Raw genomic sequence first — 17,670 nt, forward strand, 5'->3', positions numbered from 1 at the left:
TCCAAAGGATCGTATGCAACCCAACATTTACTGCCATATAACGAGCTGGCGTACCCTCCGGCGGGGCTTCTTCCCCTTCATACGATCCTCTCCTCTCTTTTTTAAACAGCGCTTTCAACCATTTAAAACACTTCATAATTATGCGCACAAAATCCAGCCTCGCTACTCTGTTTACTTCCTGATGACAATCCACCAATCCTGTCGCGGCTTTTCTAGCTTGGCCTATCACAGCGCGGTCTTTCTCCTGTTGGCCAATCACGTCGCGACCCTGTATGACGTGTTCGCTAGCTGGCCTATCACAGCGCGGTCTTTCTCCTGTCAGCCAATCACTGCGCGACACCACCTGACGTCTCTTTTCTCCGCTTCGCAGCAGCACCCCTCCTTTCTCAACTCGTCTCCCGGTTATGCATGCGTCCCATTCATACACTGAAAAATGACTACTTCCGACCAAGCGGTCACTTCTCTCGACTGTACGTCCACAGTCTATCTGTAATTGTCAACACAACTGACGAGATGTCTATCGTCTCTCTGATAGGTTACTTACACACACAGTAACTTCCGACCAGCGTCCGTTACTCACGCACTCACTCTTACGTTCCCCCTATCTCGGTCTCTCGGGTGATCAATGGTACCTCATGACCCCCTTCACACTAGTTGACAATTACTCTGGGTGTCCGATACACCCGAACCACTTAAGCTCTCCTTGAACTTAAGATTTCCACCGGTTGCGCGCGCTCACAACCTGTTCCACAGTCACTCTACAGACATTCAACTCCGCCAGACATTACAACATTGATACAATACAAAAACACCGCAATCTAACACGCATAACCCTTTATACTCACTCTCGACCGATACTGCTGCTTTTTCTGTCTCACGTCATCCGGATCTTCATCTGCGGGCTGTTCTTCCGATCATCGATTTCTAGGGGCCTTGGGGTAAGCTAACCTGGCCTAGGTCACCGTCCTCAAGAAGGCAACCATCCTCTATAGCTACCAACTGTAAGGGCGAGATTTTGATCGATACCTTATATCTATTGATCCAAACCTCGATCTGGTCGACTGAACCTTTATTGCCTGTCTTGGAAGGAAACAGTACACCTATCTGCAAATTAGTTCACCCAAGAAAGGACTCTACTCTCAAAGATCACGGACAACTTCTAGGTTTCAAAAGTTTATTGTAAAGATATAATGAGCTGCAAATACAAGCATCTCAGAATGAGATTCACGAGATACACAGGTCCAATTACATACATGTGCTCTCGAAAAGCCCTCAGACGAGCAACAGAAATCACTAACACAAGTTCTAAAAATAGCAAAGCTATCAGCATAGACGCATATCTCTCCTTCATTTAGGTTGGAGGAAAACAAACACAGGTTAGGCGTCCCTACCCTGTTCTAGATGGTATCCCTACTTAACCAAATCCCAACCTAACAAAGGTGTCAGCAATGAATGACCCCCAAGGGAAGTCACCCACTCTAAGTCTCTTGGTGAAAACCTAAAGTTCTCCAGTCATGACCCCTCACTGCCTACCCATCCGCTCTCTAAAGGGTCCTCAGGTCTCTGCTCTAACTCCACCCAGGGGTGCTGTCCCTAATACAAAATAGTCAACAACATTTGAGACGCCCCTTGCGAAACGCCTCTCACGTGGTGCAACTTCAGGCTTTTTCCATGATGCTTTGTATTGGGCCTCAGACGTTAGAGTTGACCTTGCTTCTCAGTCTCTTCTCCGGCCCGCTGATACCCCTTAAACATTCCAGAACCCTCCTCCATGTCTGGGCCGTCTACTGAACAGACCTCTATTCATTCACTTATAATTGGATCCCCCCTTTCCTGTTGCAGACAGATATCTGCCGCCAAGAACCCAACTCTCATAGACTTCTAAAAAGGCTTGCAACATTTCTCAGCCCAGACATGTACGTGTAAATCAATGCTAAAACATTTCAGGCCTACAATATTTCACATTATGATTATAGCATTCTATTTCTTCATTTACTTAAAGCATGTTAAAACTCTTATTCTATTATTTAGAAAACATTACTCTAAATCATGGCCCATTAATGCAATGACCAAAAACGTTAAACAATCTGTGTCGTGAAAAGAAACACCTTCCCTTTTAGCTCCAGCTCTGGCCCTGAGGCCTACCACGTTCTGCGTTTTACCACAGACCATCTTATATGTTAACAGCTACACGACATAGATTCAAAATAATCACGTCTACTAAAATCATATAATGTCACACATTTCTGTATTAATTCCACTTCTACTTAAATCTCTATATTAGCTATACATTTAGAATATAATTTCAAATACTATTAGCACTCATGGCATTTCTCTTCATGAATTATGCTCTCTATAGGTAAATGTGATGTACTCATATATTTATCTCAGTTTGCGCTCTCTCAAAGGCATCAGCCTTCTGCACTCAGGGCCCCCGACGACACCCCCTCGCAATCAAAATACAAACCTTGCCTTCGTCTTTCTTCCCCTGTCATGTTGACTGCGAATCAGAGGCTACGGGGAGGAGAGAGGTTTTCTGCTGTCTGATGGCTGCTCCGAGGTGTCAACGATGGGGAGGCGCGTAGGCTATGCACGACGCCGCGCTCCCGTCCCATCTCTGTCGCGATACAATGTGTTCACCAGCCCCGGCTCCATCGTACCTTTTGTTCTGACGGCAGAGCCCTATCGATTCCGTTATCATGCCTCCATCATTTCACCCCAGTCGTCTTTGCCATTCCTGCGCCCTCTTGGCATCGCATCCCGACATGGACAAAGTGTCATATCATGACAGCAGCAGAGATGTGCATCAGATGCTCACTCTCGCATTCCTGCAGCCCTTCCCCTCCGCCCCTGCCTCCTCCCCCCGCCCGCAGCGGCGTCAAGGGGTTTTCCGTAGCGCGGGAGCGACCGCCGCTTCCTCTCTGTACAGAATTACGTTCAGGAACAGAGTTGTTCCCACGCCTTCGTTTGTCTTTGTCGACTGCGCCTCTTACGCAGATTCCGGACTCTCCCCGCCCCTTCCGCTGTACCACACTGCCTTCTCCGAGTTAAAGTACATCCAGCAGGTATGTCTTCCCCTCTCTGGCCTAGATTGTTACTTGACTGTGTCCCAGGCTTGTCTGCCAACATAGCGGCTAGGCTACGGCATATAAACCAGAGCTGGTTTATATGCCAAGGCGGGTTTCCACGCCAACATCTGCACCGAGGCCAACCGACTGGCCTTCAAAAAGAAACTCAGAATTTGCCTTTTTCCACTTCAGAATAAACTCTTTGTTCAAGGAGAGCATGGGAATTTAGCTCACGGTGCGCAAACTATGTATGGCTCTGATCCTCCAGTATTTTTAAGCCCCTAAAAAAGAGATCTCGGCCGGCAGGTGTGTGTGTCTCTCATACAGTTGTGCCTTTTCTTTGCATTGTGGTATTCACTGAACTGCATTGTAATGAAGGCACCCAGTTTTCCGTTTTTATTGATTTTTAGAGATAAATACAAACAGAAAAGCATTATTTTACTGTCTGTATCTATTTTTAAATAAGGATAAATACGGAAAATTGTGTTTCTCGTAGACAGCTTGCACTACTGTCAGTCACGAGTGCTAGGTCAATAGCTGTGCAAATTGACAGGTAGGGGAGGTAACAATTTTAAAAGATTTTACTAATGAAACTTTACTTCAACAGTAAAGCTGTTTAAGCTGTTCTACATTACAAATGGTTTCAAATGAACAAATTATACATTTATAATGTAAATCTGTAAAACCCATTGGCCGCTCAAACATGAGTTAAATCACAAATGAGTATGGTAGCTCCAGAGAAAAATAGATTGTCTGTCTCCCCATTTAGGAGCACAAGTCAGAGTCCACTTGGGGACATCACAGAATTACTGTCCGAATACGAGGAAAGACCGTTCTTATGGAAGAGGAAGGCTCACACTCATATTTGTTTCATTCTTCATCAACGGTAACCTCTTCCTATCTTGGTAGGACTGTGCCACCAGGGCGGACACAACCTCCTGATGGACTCAGAAAGGGAGAGAGTTCTTAGATAGATAAAAGCTACTGGACGATGGCAGGATCCAGGTGAATGAAAAATACCTTGCGGTTCCCCAGTATATATCACCTTTAATACCACAGTGAGATAGTATTTTGAGGACTATGGCTCAAACCATCTCTCTAAACCAACATCTTTCTGCCATAATGTATAGCCTTATTAGGTCATGGGCATTCTTCAGGGCTAAGGATCCCTACATTTCTCAAACTGCCTAGTCGCCGAGATTACAGTTCTAAGAACCAAACGAAACATAGGTGGGTCCTACCATAGTACAGAAATAGATATATTAAACCTGGATTTAAAGGGATATCGGCTACCTGGTCTGGGAGGGGAATGATGTCATTTATAGTCACACCCACACATCAAAAGGCACATCTTGCCATTCCGTCTAGGCGAGTCCACTCCTAGCCACTGTTTAAACATGAGTAGAAATTTGTCAGTTAAATAAATGTGGAAATATACCCATTGCAGCTTGAATTGTTACACTAAATACAAACGAAATATGGACAAATACAGATAAAAGAATCAAAAAATAAATATGGATAATTACAGACGGAAATGTAAAAAAAAATACCATACAACCGGAAGGGTAAACATCACTAGAAGTACAACAACCTCCCCCCCCAAAAAAAAACCTGTACTAATGAGCTATTCACTTCTGACATAGAGTCTCCTGCGAGCTATCCCACAGTACAAGCTACTGTAAGTAAGTAAAATAGCTTTTGTATGTATAGATTCCAAGGCCCCCCATTGACAGATTCCTGACCTCTAGAAATTAAAGGCTTGGACAGGAGTGCCTCGGAGTAGTAAGAGTCAGTACTGGAACTTGAAACATTTTTACTCAGGGAACCCATACATTGGAGGCTAAGGTATGGCAGAAGAAAGTGTGAGTCACAAGGTGCTGCACTTGAAAAGCAGAGTCGGACAATCAATGTTCACATTTATTTAAAAAAAAATCTGCTACAAAGAAATTGGCAACAAGGACATATGTGACAGTAAATCTGTTCTAGCTTACTTATTTGAACACAAAGAGGCTGTATTTTAAAATATTTTACAGAGTTAAGACACTTACTGCAGAGATCTTTATGTGCCCAGCAATTTTGAGGGGATTTTAACAGCAGTAAGATAACTCATCAGAAACAACACTACCAAAGCTAAGTAACTCATTCTTCTAATAGATGCTCATTTCCACAAATTGCTTACATAAATCATTCCCAAAGTATCCCTTAAGGGGAATCACTGAGGGAAATAAGGGAGTACTGCCCTATCAAAATAAATATGTCCCTTATTGTCTACTACTAAACAATGCTTGGTATATAAGTGCAGAGAAGACAAGTAGCAGTTTCGTAGATTTTCAAGTACCATGCCTCTCAGCACAGCATAATTCTCAGCCATGCCTATAGTTGAGTGGGCATGGAACCCTCGTGGTTGGCATTTGGTTGCCAGTTCATAGCAATGCTTTACTGTACAAGAGTATAGATCTAGATATGATTTGTTTCTGCCACCTTTTCCTAGATTATTTATATTAAAGCTTAAAAAGAAGGCTGCTATCATCCCTGAAGGGCTATGTTCTCTGAATATTGCTGGCTGACAGCTCTCATGGAATCTATTCCGTAAAGCCACTCCTCGCTCTTGGATAGGTGATCTGAAGAAAAATAAATCAAGGAAATGAGATCATCTCAGCCATATAGAAATTTCTCACCACTTAAGGGAGGAAGGAAGGTTTAAGTACAACTGCACCTTTCTTTTTTTAGAGAATATGCAAAAATGGAGGAGGGACTGAATGAGATTGCTTTGCAGTGAGCCTCCCAGCTGAAGTTATTGCCAACGCTAATATCATATCCCAAGTGAGAAACCCAAGGGTTAGTGGGTTGGAACAAGAGACTTGCCAGGAATATTAGAGGATGTTTTCTTCTGCAAGCTTTTATAGAAACTAATAAAAGTTTAAACAACGAACCTTGATCAGGCAAATCATTACAAGCAGAAAAAACTGCTGAGTAGCCCTTAGCAGCCCCAATATTTAAACCATTTTCAGTCTATACTGCTTGATGCTATTTTTTATCTGAAACCTTAAACATTCAAATCTGGTTCTACTTATTGGATTTTTCTCCTTTCAGTGTAATTTTATTTATAAAAATGTACTCTCTTCTTCTAAATCGGTTTAGTTTTCCTTCTTGTGTTGTGTTATCACTTTGTTACTGTTTGAGTGCTGCATGAATACTTTACAACAACCAGGTGTTGAATAGAATGTTTGAATTAATTTCAGCCACTGGCAATCTCTCTGTGCTGGGTCCCAATCTATCGTTTTTCACCCACCATGCCACCTCAGTTTAGGCCTAGCTATGTGCAAATTAGTCTTGACCCTGCTCCAATGGGAACAGTCCAGCTCAAACTGTCAAGCCAGGTCCTCCCTACCTGAGTAAAGACATAGATATATTACACCTAGATTTTAGGGGATATCAGCTTCCTGGTCTGGGAGGGGAATTATGTCCTTTATAGTCACACACACATCAAATGGCACATCAAGCGATTCCTCCTAGTCGAGTATGTTCCAAGCTGCTGGTCAAACAGGAGTACATATTTGTCAGTTAAATAAATGTGGAAATATACCCATTGCAGCTTCATTTTTTACACTAAGCACAACATAAATATGAATACAGATACAAAAATAAAAAAGTAAATATGGATAACAAACTGGACTAAGGAATCTGACTACAGTTTCCCCCAGGACCACTGGGGCTCTCCCCAAAGACAGCGAAGTTGGTCCATTACACCCCCGGAGGACTAGTTGGGGGAAAGACTGGACTCCGGTGCCAAGGAAGAGAGAAACTTCAGAAGAGACAAAGGAGAAAGGCTGGTGCAGGGAATTAGTTGAAATGGCTTCCTTTCACGTTTGCCACCTTAGAGGCCAGGAGACCTAAGGAAACTGCTCCAGGTGGCTAGGGCTTGCCACCAGTATCAAAACGAGCCGCCCAAAAGCATGTAAAATGGCCCAATGGCAGGAGAAGGATTTCACCTTTGAATCACCCCCAGAAAGCTTGAAACACATAGGGCTCAGCTGCCAGAGTGTTTCATTCTGTGGGGATGGGCCAAGGCATGGGGGTGGCTTCGAGGAACCAACTCCGCTTTTTAACCCTGGGAGGGGGCGTGCATGGGACAGCCTTCCCAGACCTAAGTGGGCCAGGGGATCCCAAATCCTGGGCCGGATTTCAACAATTGGGACCCTGGAACCCTAAATCCGGCCCCCCACCACCAAAAGTATGTGTGGAGTGCCGTTGCGATCCCTGAGAGGCCAGCCAGGGGCCCAGGATCTCCAACTACAGGCCCCATCATGTAACACTGCATGGGGAAGTGCCGTTGTGCTCCCCCGAATGGAGGAGATGAGGCCCAGAATCTCCATGATCCATAAGGCATAGGTATATCTTGTCAGGGGGCAAGTGTACATTTTTATAGTGAGACTACCCAATGAAAAGATCTTCTTCACCAAGGCGTCAATTTCTTTTGAGTTCCTTTCTTGTGGAAGAGTAAGGATTATATTGTGCCTCATTTTGCAAAAGGAGGGCTGCACCACTAGTCTCTCCAGTAGGCCTGTAGGCTGGATCAGGGAGAAATACTCTAGATAGACATGGGGTCGACCTAAAAAGTACTGGAGTAGATAATGGTTTACTTACCTGCCTCTTCCGCTTGATTCATAAGTTCTCCATTAAAAGGAAGGATCATATCAGATGTGTGCTTTAAAAAAATAAAGAATTCCCATAAACAGCGAGGATTTAGACTGCTCAGTATGTGTGACAGTAGTGAAGAAGGACACCCTGTGAAAAGGGAAGAGTCCACCTCTGGTGAAGTATAAAATCTTCATGCAATTTGCAATTCTATGAATAATTTAGATATAGTGTATACTTTAGGGAGAACATTGCCCCGTGCACTGGCATTTTTGTTGTCATACTGTGTTTCAACAGAGATGCCCAAAACATCAGATTGGGATCCGAAGAGATCACAGACCCATTGGAACATTTCAGGTTTGACCGTGGGAATTGGTGGGGACTCTTTTCATGAAGGTAGCTCCTTCTCTTCATTCTAGTCCAAAGCAAAATTGCTTTGGCTGCTGAACTTTGCTTTGGTCGAGTCCATAGCAACCCCAAAAACAATAATAATAAGGCCTACTTCTGCACAGCAATAGCTGCAGAAGCGGCATCTCACTTGTCTTTGATAGTGGCTTTGAAAAAATCAAAGGAGGATCAGTGGCCAAGAGTGGTTGTATGTCAGAATACTGTATACAAAAACATTGTGTCCGGAATTTCATTTACAAAAATATTGTCACATTTGGGTATTTATTTTCTGTTATTAATGCCAATGGGGCATGTTTTGCACACAGTACTTAGAAATAGATTGTCTAATGATATTTTTACAACGCTGACATCATTGGACTTGAGAACCCTGCGGCGGTTCATGTGCGCGCAACAGAGAGAGGCATTAAAAAAGCGGCCGTCATAGACTTTTGATAGGCTTCTATTTAATCAAAGATGACCCTGTATCTTATCAGACAGATTTTTTTCCAAGTACTTTTTCATTAGCATTTCAAGTAAGTAGAGTCCTGGGAGAAGCCAAAAGATAAAACCTACTTAGAAAGAGATGAGAAGAGCCAGGTTTTTAACATTTTCCTGAAATGTGTCAGGTTAGATTGAGATCTTAAGTAAAGGGGCATGGTGTTCCAAAGCTTACAGGCAGAAAATATTGATTCTTGGAATGGCCATTGTCTATACTCGACCTAAGATCACGGCTGGAGACATGCCAAACGAAAATTCTCTGAAAATATAGATGGTCAGTCTTATGAACCAGACAAAGAGCCTTACATTTGACGCTCTTGCAGACAGGCAGTCAATGAAGGCAGAAGATGCTCTGAGAGACAGGGCGGAATTTGGAGATTTTCATAAGCAGCAGGGCTGCAGCATTTTGCAGTGATTTGGGCTTCAGCACCAAGCACTTCTGTATGCACAAATACAGTGCGTTGCAATAATCAATTTTAGAACGGACAAGAGCCACGATGACCATTTTTTGCAGATCCAAAGGAATGTAGGGGAAAACTTTTTCAAGATCCTGAGCAAATAGAAGCATTAGGAGGTGAGATGATTATTTTGCTCAGAAAATCAAAGCTTTCTATCAAAGAGCACCCCTAAGTTCTTAACTTTCTGAACAGGTGTTGGAAGAGGGCCATGGTTGGAGGGCCACCAGGAAATATTCCAAAATGGAGTATTGTTTCCGAAAAGGAGCACCTCCTTCTCGGAGTTCAATTTGAAAAAATTCTCCAGCATCCAAGTTACACTATGTGCTAGGCAGTTATTCAGCAAGTGTTTTCACACAAGTTCATCAAAATGCCAAGGAGCACTTCAGTGCTACACATCTGCTGTGTTCAGTAGTACGCACACATTTTATTTTTTCTCCTATAATACTCAAACTAACAAATGGTCCTGCTCCCAAAATGTACCATCCCTTACCGTCCCCGTTAGTTCCTCCCCCATATGCTAGTGTGTGGATCCTTTCCAATCCATTCTCCTGGTAGTCTTTAATACTCATTTTGGGTGCCTTTTACTATGCCTGTTTCACGCATCTGTATGAGTAATTGTTAGTTAAACATGTGCAGTGCTATCAAACATGGTGGACATGTTGTCTTTCTACAAGTAGGCTAGGACTGGTAACCATAATCTTGTATAACGTCTTTATCTTTGACGAGGTTACAAGACAGTTTTCCAGTAGGCATCAAGTTTTTCATATATTTCCAAAGTTGGTAACCATTTGCTTTTCCACGCTCTTGCCCTTACCATTTTTGTTGCCACTAGAAGTTCGAATGTGAGTTTCTAGTCGTCTCATCCTTCTAAACGCAAGCCTAACACCACAACTTCTAGTTGAGCTGGTACAGGTCACCCCAACATTCTTCTCCTTTCTTCTTTCTTATCTTCTTTTAAATAACTGTCAACCAATGGGCATGACCTGCAGATGGGGACCAGGCCACTCCTGTAATCACATCATCTCCCATCTTCTGCCTGCGCAGTCTGGGAACACGCGGCTCTTTTTATCCGGGGTAATGGTCCAGCCCTTAACCATTTCAATAGCACACCCTGTGCTGTCCACAGTTCCTCTCATGCCTCTCGTGATATTTCTGACTGTATCTCTTTGACATCTTGATATGTAATTGCATTTCAACGGCTTGTATAACATGTAACGTAGATATTATTACCCCTTTCGTGACTCTGAGTCATCTCGCTCCTACTTCAAAAGGTGTAATCTGTGTCGCTGCAACTTCATTGCCTGCTATCCTAACTGATAATATATGAACCGTCCCTTTTCAGGGAGGATACATGTTCTTTACTGTTCTCAAAGTTTCTAATGCCCCATGTTCGAACAATTTTCCAATGTTGTACATTTCCTTTCTCCCCATCTTATACATGTCCCTCTATCGCAGGCTGGCGTAACGTCTAGATTATAATGAAGGGGTCTGTACTGTGAAGGGTATGGTGCAAGCTGCCATTATCACGTTTGATGATGCAATCTTATCAGATAGTCTAGATAAAGGGTTTACACAGGATTGGGGTTGGTGTTGTCCTCAAGAATGTATGAGGAAATGTGCTCCTGAACAGATTAGGATTAACAATAAATCAAATAGCATAGTCTGTTAAACTCGTCTTCTAGAGAGAGATAAGTTAAACGTTAGAAACCATGAAAGCTTATTGCAAGTTAAGATCATACACAAGGCAAAATATGATTAACCAGTCATAATCATAATAATCTCATATATGGGGAATTAACATTAAACTCAGTCAAACGCAAAGGTCAGGTCAGGCATAAAATCAAGCCGGTCCTAAGAACGAGACGGACAGACTAACAGAGGCAACTCTCAAAGAATTGGAAACGGCAGACATGGCTTACCTTCAAAATTAGCCCTCTTTTATAGATAATACAATCAGCATGGTTGAGCAAAATGACACAAAGGCTCAGCAAATCGCAATACAGAATACAATGCAACAATACCTAATAACACTCCCTAAATGAAAAATATTTAGTCCCCATTTGCCATAACATCATCGGATGTGAAAGTACAAATCTTGCTATATGTAAAAACAATGACAGACTTATGAAATTAATTTGCTCAGGACATGGCCAGCGTCCGCGCTAGATGGTGGCTTACTTCTGCTCTCCACCAAGCCCACCTGAAATCCTGAGTTACTTGCTCGGCCATCCGTGACCACTCGGACATCAAGAATTGCAGATCTTCACAGTGATACCCCACGATGCCCGTAATGGGACTTCTAGCAGCAGCGTTAGCCCTGTGAGCCCCGAGAGCCCCGAGAACAATCTTTGCCACGTCACATGAGACACCACATAGGAAACAAGATGGTGGTGCCTTATGAGCTGAGCATGAGTCAAGCTCTCTGAAGGCCTGATTCTGTCCCTGCGTGCTGACGTGCTGCCTAAATTACCTAGATGGTAACTCAAACAAACTGCTCAATTACTCCCCTCCAGACATTCTTTTTATGCATGGGTACCCAGAGCTGAACCCTACTACACCACAAGTGGTGACGCAGGAAAAACAAGAAAGCAGCACCTCACGAGACGAGCATGACCCGAGCGCTCTACGGACCAAATCCCATCCCTGCCTGTGGTCGTGCTGCCAAAGTGGTAACCTGTCCAGTCTGAGCAAACACCCACCTCCAGGTAGCATCTTTTCCTTCTTGTGGGAACCCTGAGCACAGCCCTACCGTACTGTAAGAGGAGCCATGGGGAAAACAAAATGGGGGCGCACCGCGTTTAGAACACAAGTCGAGACGTGCCCAACAAGAATGTCAGAATACAAGGACCAAAAGGAGAATGAGGGAAAGGGCAGCCTGAAACGAATCAAACAGGAACCTCCTCTCCCCGAATCACCAATCAAAGACAAGCATGAGAATTCCACCACATTAGAAATTATCCTTAAAAAACTGAATGATGTTTATGACATTGCACAGAGTATGAAGACTAATATGGATATCTTGCAGGTGGACGTCTGCACAATCTGGAGAATTTCATTAAATATCTATGCTTCTGGTTCTGTAATGATCAGTAACCCAAAATGAATCAAAAACGATCGAAAAAATGTGAGACTCACTGTCCACGTGGCCCCCAAACATATTTCATGGTGAGGCAGGCTAAAAACTGTCAAAATGATGGACTAACCACTGATCAATGTCTTGACTCAAGTCAGAACCCACGTCACTCTTCGACCATCTGTACACTTGGGCTACGCTGAACTTTCCCTGGAACCGGAAGACTCCTGCTGCTCCTGGTCTCACTGTTCTGCAAGAAATTCTTTCTTGTCTGTGCTTCTTCCAGGATCCTCAACAGACCTGCAGGCATCAAGGACCCCCAAAGTAATCTCTCTTAGAGTGAAGGAGTCACTCCTCTGCATCTGCAGGCACCCCAACAAACCTGATGTCCCACGCACTTCGACAAGCTCAGCAGCACAGGTGGTGGTTCTTCAACTCCCTAGAGGCCTGATCTGGCCTCCATGTTTTTGACGCCAGTATCCCTTGTTGGAACCGCTGGGACCGAACAACTGTGCACCGCGTTGACTTGCCGTTGACAAGGCTTGTTGGCTCTGCACTCCAGAGATATTCGGGCTACAAGAAGCTCCAGCATCTCTTCCTGCCAAGTGCAGCGTCTTCACTGCATCCTCTACACTATGAACCTTCCTTGGTGAGCTGCTCCAGCTCCTCTTGCAATTCCTGTGTTTTCGGCCGCTGGGCCCTCTTGAGGGTCTTATTCTGCTCGAGTGGGCTCACCTGCTTGCTTAGGGCCTGCTCTGACTCTCCTGCACTTGGTGAGTCCCTTGGACCTTGCTGGTCCTAACGTTGCTCCTTCTTCGCTTTCCACACCCGTTTCATCTGACAAGGCTTGTTGGTGCTCCCGCAGGACACTGACCCCCTGGTACTAAATGTCCGACTTGGGACAGCTTGTACACAGCTCCTGGTCTTCTTTAGCATTGCCTGGTCCTCAGAGCTGTAGCAGCAAGATCACCTTCAACCCTTGTGAACCGCCCGTCATCAGTGGACATTGCTCTTCCGTGCCTCTTGGTCACCTCTGAATGGCATATACACTGTCCCCTGTGCTTACAGGTTCCTCACTTCAACAATTCAACCTTGGATTCCACAAGACTCTTACACAGTCTTCTCCAGCGGCATCTTTCCTGAAGGCCTACATTGTGTTCTACAGTGGTTTCCGACATCACGTCGCACCTATGCATCCGGATTCCCTGGTGTAGGTATCCTGGTTTCTGGTGTATCCACGGTTGGGGTGACTCTTGAACCTTCTGTCTTCCACGGGGTTTCTTTCAGGTCTACTGGGAAGGGTCCTTCTTCTTCAAAACTGCAAGCTCAACTTCCCCGTTGACTTCTATTGGACACCTGGCTGTGCCTTCACTTTGCACACAGCCTCCGTGGGGCTCCTGGGTACTTACCTGGGGTGGTTCCTTGTGTCCCCAGCTCCTACGAGTCTCCTGGTCCAAGCCCCGACTTCAGTCGCAGTCTGCATTCCACTTTCTTGGTATATGGTTTTGTCTCCCCCTGGAGACCACTGTATTGTTTGCTTATGTACCCATTGCAATTGAGGTATTATTGTGTATTTGTGTTGCTATCTCGGGTAGGAAATATACCAATGTGTTAGTGAGTGTTGTGTAATAAATTGAAATTTTTATATATCCACTATGTGGTTCTTTTTCGTTTAACCTACACTACATGATTAAACTGGTAAAACAAGCTACTTTACACTCCTTCAAGATAAGTTTGAAGGCTGCTCTCCACAGCTACCACTTTGAGAGCTTTCAAAAGCTTACCAAAGACCACTAAAATCATCATATCATAAGGGTTGCCTGGATTTGTGCACGGTGCTTCACTTAAATAAGTGTGCACCATATATTAAGGCAGCCTCCTACACTTCACAATGAGCAGTTTAGCATAGTCAAGGACTTTATATTCTATTGCACCTTCTCCTCATATTAAATTGTCTTTCCCAGTTTTTGAAAGATGTCGCAATAGTCATGCAGGGTTGGTTTGGTACTTGCACAGATTACTCCAATGTTCATTCAGCTCCCAGTGCAAGCATTGCTGTTTGTTCCTCAATAGAATCCAGCTTCTGCCCCAGGTGGTGTGTGTCCATTGTGAGCATGGTTAAGGTGCCTGTAAGAGTTTGGCAGGTTTCTGCTAATTATTGTCATAGATCTTCCTCCATTATTTTGTTCTGGGAGGATACATTTAAGATCTTCATCGGTCAACAGGCTGCCTTTCTGCTGTTGCACCATTTCTGAACTCTATTCTGAGCTTGAGGGCGTTGATGCAGATTCCCCACCCACCTCCTGTTTAGTACAGAAGATCCCAGTATCGTTCTAGCCCATGGATTTAGGTGTTGGAGCCATTTAGAGCCATAGCTAAAGGATCTAAACAGGAAACCGACAAAAGTACTATAGTACTGATTTGAAAGCCGTTTGCCATGAGCTGACTATCTCTGTCATTAGGAGTGAGTCCCAGACCTTGTAGGGGGTGTTATATTTCATATAGGTACCCCAATATAGGCTCAGGTAGTCACCTAACCTTTCACCTATATTCTGCCCTACTATTACACTAATTAACGGTTTTAGTACTGACCTTTTACCTACTTACGGTAGTGCCTAAATTACATGGGGTTTTCTCTGCAAACTAGCCTCATTCATTATGCATGAGGATTCTTGGAATCACAGCAGGACACCATTTCCTGCACAACTATGAACAAGGACCATTCCTTTCATCATCCTACTCCGATATAACACAGCAAGGTATATTCCCTGAGGGTACCACTTGGGTATATATACACCATATCTTGCTGAGGTAGGCAGAGGAGAAAATGACTTCCATGCCAACACACTGACGTGAGACTCTGAGGTTCCTGCATGCAGACACCCCAGCTTGCAGAGTTCTGACATCCCTTGCGGCTGTCCATCTCGAGACCAAGTAGGGTCCCACAGTCTCTCACTTCAGGTAGTGGGGTTGACTTAATCCTAGAGGGATTCTTGACTTTACACCCATACATGCTAGGTACACTTAGGTACATCTAGTTAGGGTCGTATCTCAGGAGTACGCATTTACTACTGTCATGTATTTTATATACTTGCCTGTATTCATTGTTTTAGCACAGGGGAAGAAATCTACCATCCTTTTACTCTGTTAGTGCTTATAATCATTTATATCTGTTACTGTTTAATGTTTGTTTCAGCACACCTATTTTACACTAGAATGACGCTGGTTCAATAAATACTTATTGAAAAACCGTCCCTACCGTTTAATCTGTGTATCTCTCTGAGACAAAGTGAGCACGAGGGACTGGGTGAAAAGTATTGCACTGTCTCCACGATCCTGAGGGATCAGGATTCTTATGTTTGATAGTTGCCAAGAACTATTCTCTCCTTGGTAAGAGGGGTGTCTAGTGGCACTGTGGCTAGCTGGTATACAGGCTAACATACCCGGTAGGGGTATCTAGAATCAGTCGGGACACCAATCCTACAGTGTATGTTGTCTAAACGCGCAGAGCCCAATATAGGTTTATAAGAACTACACGACATGGCGTCCAACGTTGGTTTGGTACTTATTTAACAGTCAAATCTGAGTAGTCCAGTCGTGCTTTTCTCAGAGACCCCTACTCACATTTCTTCAGAGACGTCTGGAGTGGGAAGGGAACAATCCGCCACAGCTGAGTAGGCAAAACCCCTATTTATTGGCTGTAGGTTTAGCAAACTTGAAGGACAAACAGTTCCTATTATGCATAAAACCTTATCTCAGTTTCCTTAAAACTCGTCCTTGAGAAACTTTTTCAACAATGACTGAAGAGGATGCCACTGTGCGAGCATGACGTGCAGTAGTTGAGGAAGAACTAGAAGGAGAAATTCACAATTCAGAAAATATAGAACTGCCCTTGCCCTAAGACTAGCTGACTATGGAGTGACAGGGGTAGGACAGTAAGATTTGTGACTGAGGTTCAGGAGTCATATACAACAGAGGTATTCTATTCATACATAAATTCCTACATGCAGATGCACAATCAAATACATTTCATTTTTACACTGAAGATGAAACACCACTTGAATACTGCCTGTATGAGGACATTGAAGTTCCACTCACCTGCCAGGAGCACATAAACTGGTTTAAAGGCACCCTGCCCCACACAAAAGAAAAAGTAAGACTATGTCCACTCGGGAGAGATGGAGCCACTTGGCCAGTCTTTGCAGCTTACACACCGCATCCAGAGATTGACAAAATGCCAGGAGCAGACTTACGTCCACTTCATAAAGAAATAATAAAACTCTTCAAAATGTCAGGAAGTCGGAAGTTCTTGAGGTCCGCCTTGGGTTTCTTGAGTACGGCGTTGATCTCTGCGTATTTCCAGCTCTCTGGGAAGGTCGCTGTCTCGAAGTAGATGTTGATGGTTTTCCGGAGATGGGGTGCCATGGTGCTGCCATGAATTACCAAAAATTATTGAAGACACCTATGCTGAATTAGGTAGTGATAGTTAGGGACCTAGAGCCATAAAAACTCAACTCATGGGTGGTCCTGAAAAAGAGAACACCAAGAAACCACCTGATTCTTCCAAGAAGAAATGGGATAATAACAATAAAAAACAAAAAAACAGATCTCAGTCCAGGGGTAGGTCTCCTCAGCAGGAGCCCTTCGAATGGAGGTACAACCTTAGGAATAGAGATAACATTAAAAAACCTGACAGGTATCAGGATACTGATACACATTTCTCTCGTTCGTTTCAGGGTTCACCAAGAAACTCAGAGAGAGAAGGACGGTCAGAACACAGACAAGACAATTGTACAAAGTCCAGAGACACACCACACACCTCAGATTATACTTCCAAGAAAGAAGAGAAGCCAAAATCAAAATCTCAATTTTAAAACAAGAAAGTAGTAGGTCTTAAAGCTAGACATACCCAGAATTCTGAGGACTCAACTTCTGAACGGGGAATGGACTCTGACGATGCTAGACAGCGCAGCAGAAGTAACAATAGCTCGACAGTACCAGATGGAATTTCTGGTGATAGCGGAGTTGAATGAGCATATCATGGTGGAAACACCTGATACGAGGGTAAGTGTCCCGCATAGGTTACATGAAATAGCACTTCAGGCGGAGGGGGACAAACCCAGAAAAGTTAAAGGTCTCTTTGGGGAGAACTTGACTTTCGGCTATGACATCATTTTAGCTGAAAAGATTGGCCACCTGAAATTGTTATGGATTGCCCACAGGGAGAAGCAGTAATCTTACCATCCTTTTCCGACCTCGGTCCAATTTAATCTAAACACACATACGCGCAGGAGTGGGTGGGAGCCCTTGCTCCAGCACTTTATCAAAACCACGTTGGGTGGAATGCGCAGTCACCTCACCATACAATCACTTTAAAAACTATTCAAACTTCACAGAGACAATACCCAATAAAACAAGAAGCGAAAAAACAGGTCAGGGAAATCTTAGTTCAACTTGAAAACCAGGGTGTAATAGAAACTTGCACCTCCTCAATTAATAATCCTTTATTTCCAAGTAATGAAACCTGATAATTCATACCATCTAGTTT

General features: G+C 43.9%; 1 protein-coding gene across 2 annotated transcripts in view; it reads right to left on the reverse strand.

Annotated features, from left to right (window-relative positions):
• Positions 1-17,670, reverse strand: part of DTX3 (deltex E3 ubiquitin ligase 3) — a 224,743-nt gene that overhangs the window by 86,508 nt on the left and 120,565 nt on the right. The window contains exon 1 of one of the 2 annotated variants that reach the window (XM_078688967.1): positions 2,468-2,948. The exons of the other annotated variant lie outside the window; for it this stretch is intronic. The gene's annotated coding sequence lies outside the window, so the exon portion shown is untranslated. Of the gene's footprint in view, positions 1-2,467; positions 2,949-17,670 lie in introns of those variants that run through there. 2 annotated transcript variants of the gene reach the window in all.

Source organism: Lissotriton helveticus, chromosome 1_1, assembly GCF_964261635.1.
Source record: "Lissotriton helveticus chromosome 1_1, aLisHel1.1, whole genome shotgun sequence".
NCBI lineage: Eukaryota > Metazoa > Chordata > Amphibia > Caudata > Salamandridae > Lissotriton > Lissotriton helveticus.